The sequence below is a fragment of the Dermacentor albipictus genome, chromosome 9 (genome assembly GCF_038994185.2).
Source record: "Dermacentor albipictus isolate Rhodes 1998 colony chromosome 9, USDA_Dalb.pri_finalv2, whole genome shotgun sequence".
Taxonomy (NCBI): domain Eukaryota; kingdom Metazoa; phylum Arthropoda; class Arachnida; order Ixodida; family Ixodidae; genus Dermacentor; species Dermacentor albipictus.
The window spans coordinates 118,567,117-118,575,398 of NC_091829.1; positions in this window are offsets into that span (position 1 = coordinate 118,567,117).

Below are 8,282 nucleotides of genomic sequence, written 5' to 3' on the forward strand. Positions count from 1 at the left end.
CCTAGCGATGAGATCAAAAGGGCTTTGCAAGACATGAAATGAGGAAGAGCGGCCGGAGAAGATGGAATAACAGAATTTAATCAAAGATGGAGGAGACATAATGCTTGGCAAACTGGCGGCGCTTTATGCGAAGCGTCTATCGACTGCAAGGGTCCCAGAAAACTCGAAGAATGCAAACATACTAATCCATAGAAAGGGAAATGTTAAAGAATTGAAAATATTATAGGCCCATTAGCTTACTCTTAGCATTATATAAAATATGTACCAAAATAATCTCCAATAGAATAAGGGCAACACTGGATTTTAGTCAACCAAACGAACAGGCTGGCTTCAGGAAGGGATACTCTACAATGAATCACATCCATGTCATTAATCAAGTTATCGAGATATTTTGAGTATAATGAGCCTCTCTATATGGCTTTCATAGCTTACGAAAAGGCATTTGATTTAGTAGACATATCAGCAGTCATAGAGGCATTGCGTAATCAGGGAGTACAGACCACTTACGTAAATACCCTGGAAAATATCTACAGAGATTCCACTGCCACCTTAATTCTACACAAGAAAAGCAGGAAGATACCTACAAAGAAAGGTGTCGAAGAGACATAATCTCTCCACTGCGTGCTTGGAAGAAGTATTCAATATAGTAAATTGGAAAGGTTTGGAAAGGCAAAGATCGACGGTGAATACCGCAGCAAGCTTCCGTTTGCCGATGACCTTGTTCTATTCAGCAACACTGCAGACGAGTTGCAACAAATGATTGAGGACGTTAACTGGGAGTGTGTAAGAGTGGGGTTGAATACTAATATTCAGAAGACAAAGATAATGATGAATAATCGGGCAAGGGAACAAGAGTTCAAGATCGCAAGTCAGCCTCTAGAATCTGTGAAGGAGCACGTTTACCTAGGTCAACTAATCACAGGAAACCCTGACCATGAGAAGGAAATTCATAGAAGAATAAAAATGGGTTGTAGCGCAAACTGTAGACATTGTGAGCTCCTGAATGGGAGCTTACAGCTATCATTAAAAGAGGAATTATAGAATCAGTGCATTTTACCTGGTGCTGGCATATGGGGCAGAGACTTAGAGACTTACAAAGAAACTCGATAACAAGTTAAGGATCGCACAAAGAGAGATGGAACGAAGAATGCTAGGCATAACTTTAAGAGACAGAAAGAGAGCGGTTTGGATCAGAGCAAACGGGTATAGACAATATTCTAATAGACACCAAAGAAAAAAAATGTTGCTGGGCAGGTCATGTAACGCTGTAAGATTAGATAACTTTGGACCATTAGGGTGACAGAATGGGTACCAAGAGAAGGGAAGCGCAGTAGAGGACGTCAGAGGACTAGTTGGTGCGACATAATTAGGAAATTTGTGGGTGCTAGTTGGAATCGATTCCCTAACAGTATCTTGGATCAGAAATTTCTTGTCATTCCGTAAGCAATTCACCGTCGTCGATAACTTTATTTCCAGTATCAGTGATGAAACATCTGGTGTACCACAACGAAGCGTACTCGGACCATTACTTTTTCTTATCTATATTAACGACCTGCCATACGAAATAACGTCATCCATTCGCTTGTTCGCAGACCGTTGTGTGATCTATCGTAAAATCTGGTCACCTTCTGATCACGTGGCTCTCCAAGGAGATCTTGACCGTTTTACTAACTGGTGCTTTTCTTGGCAAATGACCCTTAACACTGATAAATGCAAACTAATAACATTCACCCGAAAACAGACATTTTCCGCTTTCGATTACTCCCTTGATAAGAACCCCGTCACATCCACCAACTCATACTAGTACCTCGGCATTCTCATTGCACCTAACCTGTCATGGTCTGCGCACATCGTAAAAATACGTGCTAAAGCTTCACGTACGCTCGGTTATCTTAAATGTAACCTGCGCGATGCTTCTGCCCTCACCAGACAAATCGCCTATCAGACTTTCGTGAGGCCACAACTGCAATTCGCAGCCCCTATCTGGTCACCTCATCAAGCTTCCCTAATCGCGACTCTCGAATCAGTCCAAAACTGTGCCACCCGCTTCATTGTCCGAGATTATCACCGCAACTCTATCGTGACTAGCATTAGGTCATCTTCATCCCTCTAATCTTTTGAATCACGAAGAACCATAGCATTGCTTTGTCTATATCACAAAGTAATCCATAGCACGCAGGTGTCCCCCCTGTCGCTCACTCTTCCATCTCGTGCATCTCGGCGTCTGCCTAATCATCTCAGTTTCCAGCGTATCTTTGGCCGAAGCAATGCTTTCAATTCTTCCGCGTTACCACGTGCCATTCAGCATTTGAATAGCCTACCAAACGACATAGTTGACATTCTTGACCCTTTATCCTTCAAAGCACGCTTATGCATATTATTTCCATAATTCACCACAACTAAACCATACTGCGCACCTAAGTAAATACTTTTAGCGAAGTTGTATAACTTCTTGTTTGTTTTGTATGAATGTTTGCTTTGTATTGCTTTAACATTGTCAGAGACTTGTTCTTTCATCTTCACCAGCTACCATTTGTATAATTTCTTGGTACTCCTTTTCTTGCTACTTCACACAGTCGTTTTGTTTCATTTATCGCGTTATTTATATTGTTAGATATTTGTTCTTTCATGTTTACTCGCTAACAATGTATAACTTCTGTTTACTCCTTTCTTTTTTGCTAATTCCCTGTATCCTCCCATCACGCAATACTGCTTCGGGAGTCTCTGAGGTAAATAAATAAATAAATAAATCGGTTGGCGCAGGACAGGGGTAATTGGAGATCGCAGAGAGAGTCCTTCGTCCTCCAGTACACATAAATAGGTTCATGATGATGATGATCATGATGATACTATAGTCCCCGTGAAAGTTGAACAGAACCCCCTTTCAATCTCAGTGTGCTTCACTGCACATCCAGTATGCTTCACGGCAATGCATTTCGCATAATTTGCCGCATAGAATTCTTTACTATGGTGAAGATAACGCAAATCTGCCGACCATTAGGAAATACATACAAGACCCGTACCCATATATATATATATATATATATATATATATATATATATATATATATATATATATATATATATATATATATATATATATATATATATATATATATATATATATTTATATATTGTACCGTAAGATAAGGAGCAGTGGCGCGGTGGCTAGGAGAGAGAGAACGACGACGAGAGGGAAAAAAAACTTGTTTCGGTGCTCGGTCGGCTACACTACCTCTCGCTGCTCTACCGCTCTAGTCGCGATCACTTACTGCGCAAAGTGCTTCGCGACATTTGGTGGAACATCCTGGACCTTTTGCAAACCTGGAACTCCGAAGCCGGACGATCCCTGTCACATCTGCCATGCCTGAGGAGACCAGTCCTAACGATCCACCCCAGGCACCGCCTCCGGTCCTCTGTCCTGGTGCGCCACGCCAACGGCATCCTCCCATATTCAATGGCACTGACGATCATGACGCAGACGACTGGCTGTCATCGTACAACCGAGTGAATGCCCACAACAAATGGACTGAAGCTTACAAGCTTGGTTACGTACCATTCTACCTTTCCGGGGTCGCCCATCTTTGGTTCCGAAACCATGAGGCTGACTTTTCCACCTCGGCAGCATTCCGAACGACACTTCAAGAAGTCTTCGGGTCGGCCTGTTGTGTGCAATCTTCGGGCTGAACAACAGCTTCGCTGTCGTGCCCGACGAAAAGGCGAAACCTCTTCCAGCTACATTGAAAATGTAGTTGACATTTGCCGGCGTATCAACCCAGATATGACTGAAGATGACAAGGTAAAGAACATCTTGAAAGGCATAGAAGATGACGCCGTCCAAATGCGCGTGGCAAAGAATCCTCAGACGGTCAACGAACTCATAACGCTTTGCCAGAGCTATGAGGAGCTACGCAAACAACGGCTTTCTGCACCTTGAGCTCTCTCTTCGGACGTCACGCTTCCAGCTCTGAGTGGTGGTGTCAGTGCTACTCCTTGGAGTTCAGCAATCTTCGACCAAATCAAGCAATTCGTACGAGAAGAAGTGGCACGCCAACTCTGTCTTCTGCCAGTCAGTCCAGCCTCAGAGTCGCCCTTGTCTTCCGATCTCCGTCAGGTGATAGAAAAACAAGTCGCTAACGCCGTACCACTTGCTCATCAACCGCCTCCGACGCCTGTTCCACATACGTACGCTGCCGTTGTGGCGAATACAAGGCCTCCGTCTGCAGCTATTCAATCCGGACTTCCCAGCGCCTTTCCCTCACCTCCGCAAGCAGCTGTAACATGTACGCCTACCAAGCAGCTACTGGCCGCCACAGCAGCCTGTGCGTCAATGTCGCCAATATTTCCATCAGTTTCCGCCCGCTGTTCTCAATCCATGGCGCACCCATGACAACCGGCCTATCTGTTATTCGTGCGGCCTACCTGGGCACGTAGCACGGCTTTTCCGCCAACGCGGATGGTATCCTTTGGATTCTCCGAGGGCACAAAGCAGCTCTTTCGACTTTCCATCCCGTTCCGCTACTGCCGCTCAGACCTTCGAAGTCTCACCTCCTGCTTCCCGAACCTTCAATACCCTTCGGTCTCCGTCTCCCCGTCGGGGTTCTCTGTCACCGCTTATCCGTCGCCCTGAAGCTATCCGAGAGGAAAACTAAGGACCGCAGTTCCGGAAGCAAGAACTGCGATCTCAACGAACTCATCAAGACCCCGTTTACTTCCTGAGAACGTCCTTGAAGTTTATGCAGAAGGCATTCCCGTTTTTGCGCTTGTGGACACGGGAGCAACAATATCACTGATTTCGGACCAGCTTTGTCTTAACCTTAGAAAAGTCGCGACGCCATATTTTGCCATTTCATTACGTACAGCAAGCGCCGATTGAACCCTTAGGGAAGTGTACCGTGCGTGTTGTTATAAGCGGCACTTTATACTTTGTTGAGTTCGTTGTTCTGCCTCGCTGCTCCCATGCCATGTTTTTAGGATGGTACTTTCTGTCCTCTCATAATGCCGTTATAGATTGTGCCCATGCTGAACTGGCGCTGTCGCCATTCAGCAACAACGTTTTTGAAGATACTGATGACGCTTTCGGTCGTGTGTTCGTCACCGCCGACACCGAGATTCCTCCATACTCTGGCGCCCTCGTACCCGTTTCCTGCGTTGTGTTTTCCGACTCCACAGTCCTTTTCACGCCGTCTAAGCTTGTTGCTCACCGTCATCCCTTCTCGCTTCATTTTGCCCTGCTTGCCATTCGACAAAGCTCCAGCGCGTTTTATGTATCGAACCTGTTTCCTTGCCCTCCAAGCCTACTCCACGCTGAGTGTCTTGGTTATGCTGACGAAATCGAACCAAGCTTTCTTCACGATGTGCCTGACAACCCGGCTTCTCCTCCGGTTGATGCTCTGGCCCTTCAAGTTTCTCCTCCCCCGCCGCCGTGTGACCCAACATTCTCCCGGTGTGTTGATCCCAACCTCATTCCAGGCCAGCACACCCAGATCGTCGATCTCCTTGACCGCTTTCGCACGTCCTTCGACCTACAACAATCTCGCTCAGGCCGTACTTCCACTGTTGTCCATCACATCGACACCGATAACTATGCGCCTTTACGCCACAGGCCGTATCGTGTATCCGCCACGGAGTGTAGGGTCATCGCTGAGCAAGTTGGAGACATGCTCCAACGTGGCGTCATACAACCTTCGCACAGTTCCTGGGCCTCTCCTGCAGTGCTGGTCAAAAAGAAAGATGGCAGAATTCGCTTTTGTGTGGACTGCCGACGACTCAATAACATCACCCGCAAGGACCTTTATCCACTACCCCGTATTGACGACGCGCTAAACTGCCTCCAAGGCGCAAAATTCTTCTCATCTTTATGCTTACGATCCGGGTACTGGCAAGTGCCAGTGGCTGAGTCAGACCGTCCAAAAACGCCCTTAATCACACGTGACGGTAACGCGCCTGCCACATAGGAAAGAATGGTGGACAACATCTTGCGCGGCCTCAAACGGCAGATATGCTTGTCTTATCTGGACGACTTTGTTATCTTTTCACCGGACCTTCCTTCCCACTTACTTCGACTTGAACGCGTCCTCAAGTACATCGCCGATGCTGGCTTCCAGCTTAACTTGAAGCGGCGCTTCGCTGCCCGGCAGCTGCTAATCCTCGGCCATGTCATGCCGAAAGAAGGTGTCCTCCCTAATCCGGTGAAACTACAAGCTGTTGCCTAGTTTTCGCGACCAACGACCTTGAAAGAACTGCGCAGCTTCATTGGGTTATCGTCGTACTTCCGCTGTTTCATTCGCAATTTCGCCCCCATAATAGCACCTTTAACGAAGCTTCTTCGTGGTGGCCACAACTTTTCGACCTGGCCACCGTATTGCGATGCCGCATTCATGAAGCTGCGTCGTCTCTTGAGGTCACCACCAATCCTGCTCCATATCGACCCAAGCGCTCCAACACACGGATGCCAGTGGCGTCAGCCTTGATGCCGTTCTCGCTCAGAGAAAGGCTGGCTTCGATGAGTACGTCGTCGCCTTCGCAAGTCGTGCACTCACTAAACCTGAATCGAACTATTCTGTAACATAAAAAGAATGCCTGGCTATAATTTGGGCTATCTCCATGGCCGCCCATTTGACGTGATAACTGATTACCATTCGCTGTGCTGGCTGTCGTCCTTAAAATAAGCATGCGGTCGTCTTGCTCGATGGGCCCTTCAATTTCAACTTCAACTTTATTAATTATTCTAATACACACTAGAAACGTCCTCCTGGGCTAAAAGCTGCCATACGCAGCTTGACTGGACCCAAGAGACGTTGCGTTACATAGCAGGGCGATAACAAAAAGTACATTATAACATCAAACATGCAACATCAAACATCAGACGAAAAACAATTGTAACATTTTCAAATATAAACCTATTGACAGGATAATTATTTTTCGATATAGAAACAAACAGCATTGAAAGATATTTGATAAGTTTAAGAAAAAAATAATCATCAAAGGGCAGCACAGAATTGGAATCATTATACATGAAATATATATGTTTACATGTGAACAAAACACATCTTCATTTCCCTGCGAGAAGAATTAGCAGTGTCAGCGTAATAATTAAGGATTTTTAGTAACTTCTGTTTAATAGATTGTAATTTGTATTCAATACGAAAACGTGCTACATACCAAGGATCAGGATGTCTTAGATGTACTAGTATTTTGTGTCGCTGTAAGGCCGCTATGGATGCAAAGCAATTCCTTAACTCTTCTTTTCCAAAATAAAACACTTGTAAAACGCGATATTCGTAATAGCGGTCTACCCATATAACTTGGTATTTCTCTGACAAAGTTTTTGTCGTAGATAGGGGATTGGTTCTGGGAATGTGCCGGAGGAGCGCCTTTTGTAATGTAAATATTTTATTCATGTTTGTTTGTGTTGTGGTCCCCCATGCTAAACTACAATAATTAAATTGGGAGGTAAGCAATGCATGATAAATTTATAGCTTGGTTTTTACCGGCATGAGAGTTCTACAGCGAGCCTGCACCCCGGCTGCTGCGGAAAATTTACTGCGAAGTTGATTCAAATGAGCATCCCAATTTAGATGACAGGAAAAAGTTATACCGAGTATTTTATGTTGGTTAACTAGCTCAATATTGTTATCTAAATAAGTTATTGAATGTTCCAGTTTAAAAATGTTATTTCTTGCTCTAAAAAAAACAGCTTTCGTTTTAGCAGGATTAATTCTCATCCCATTTAACTGTGACCACTCAGACAGATTACGTACCAGTGCATTACACCTAATAATTAGTTCGTTCGCATACTTTCCAGTAAAGACTAAAATGCTATCATCTGCATATATAAAGAAATCAGCTCTAGCATCAATATTTACGAAGTCATTGCCGTCTAAGTTAAATAACAGTGGGCCCAAAACACTTTCTTGTGGCACCCCGTTTTTAATTGACAGGAAAGACGATTGGACATTATCGATACATACACATTGAGTCTTATTCTTCAAGTATGACCTCATCAAGGCGAGGGGACCGCCGCGAACTCCATACATAGAAAGCTTAGATATAGGAATGTCATGATTGAGGCAATCAAGCGCCTTGCTGAAGTCGATGAAAAGTCCGAGGGCGAAATTCCCAACGTCTATAGCTAACACAATATTTTCTTTCAAGGATAAAAGAGCTGCCTCCGTAGATCTGCCCTTTCTAAAGCCAATGTGCGAATTTGTTATAACTTCATGTTTGTCTAGAAATTTTGTTAGCCGTGTAGAAATTATTTTTTCTAACGCTTTTGGAAA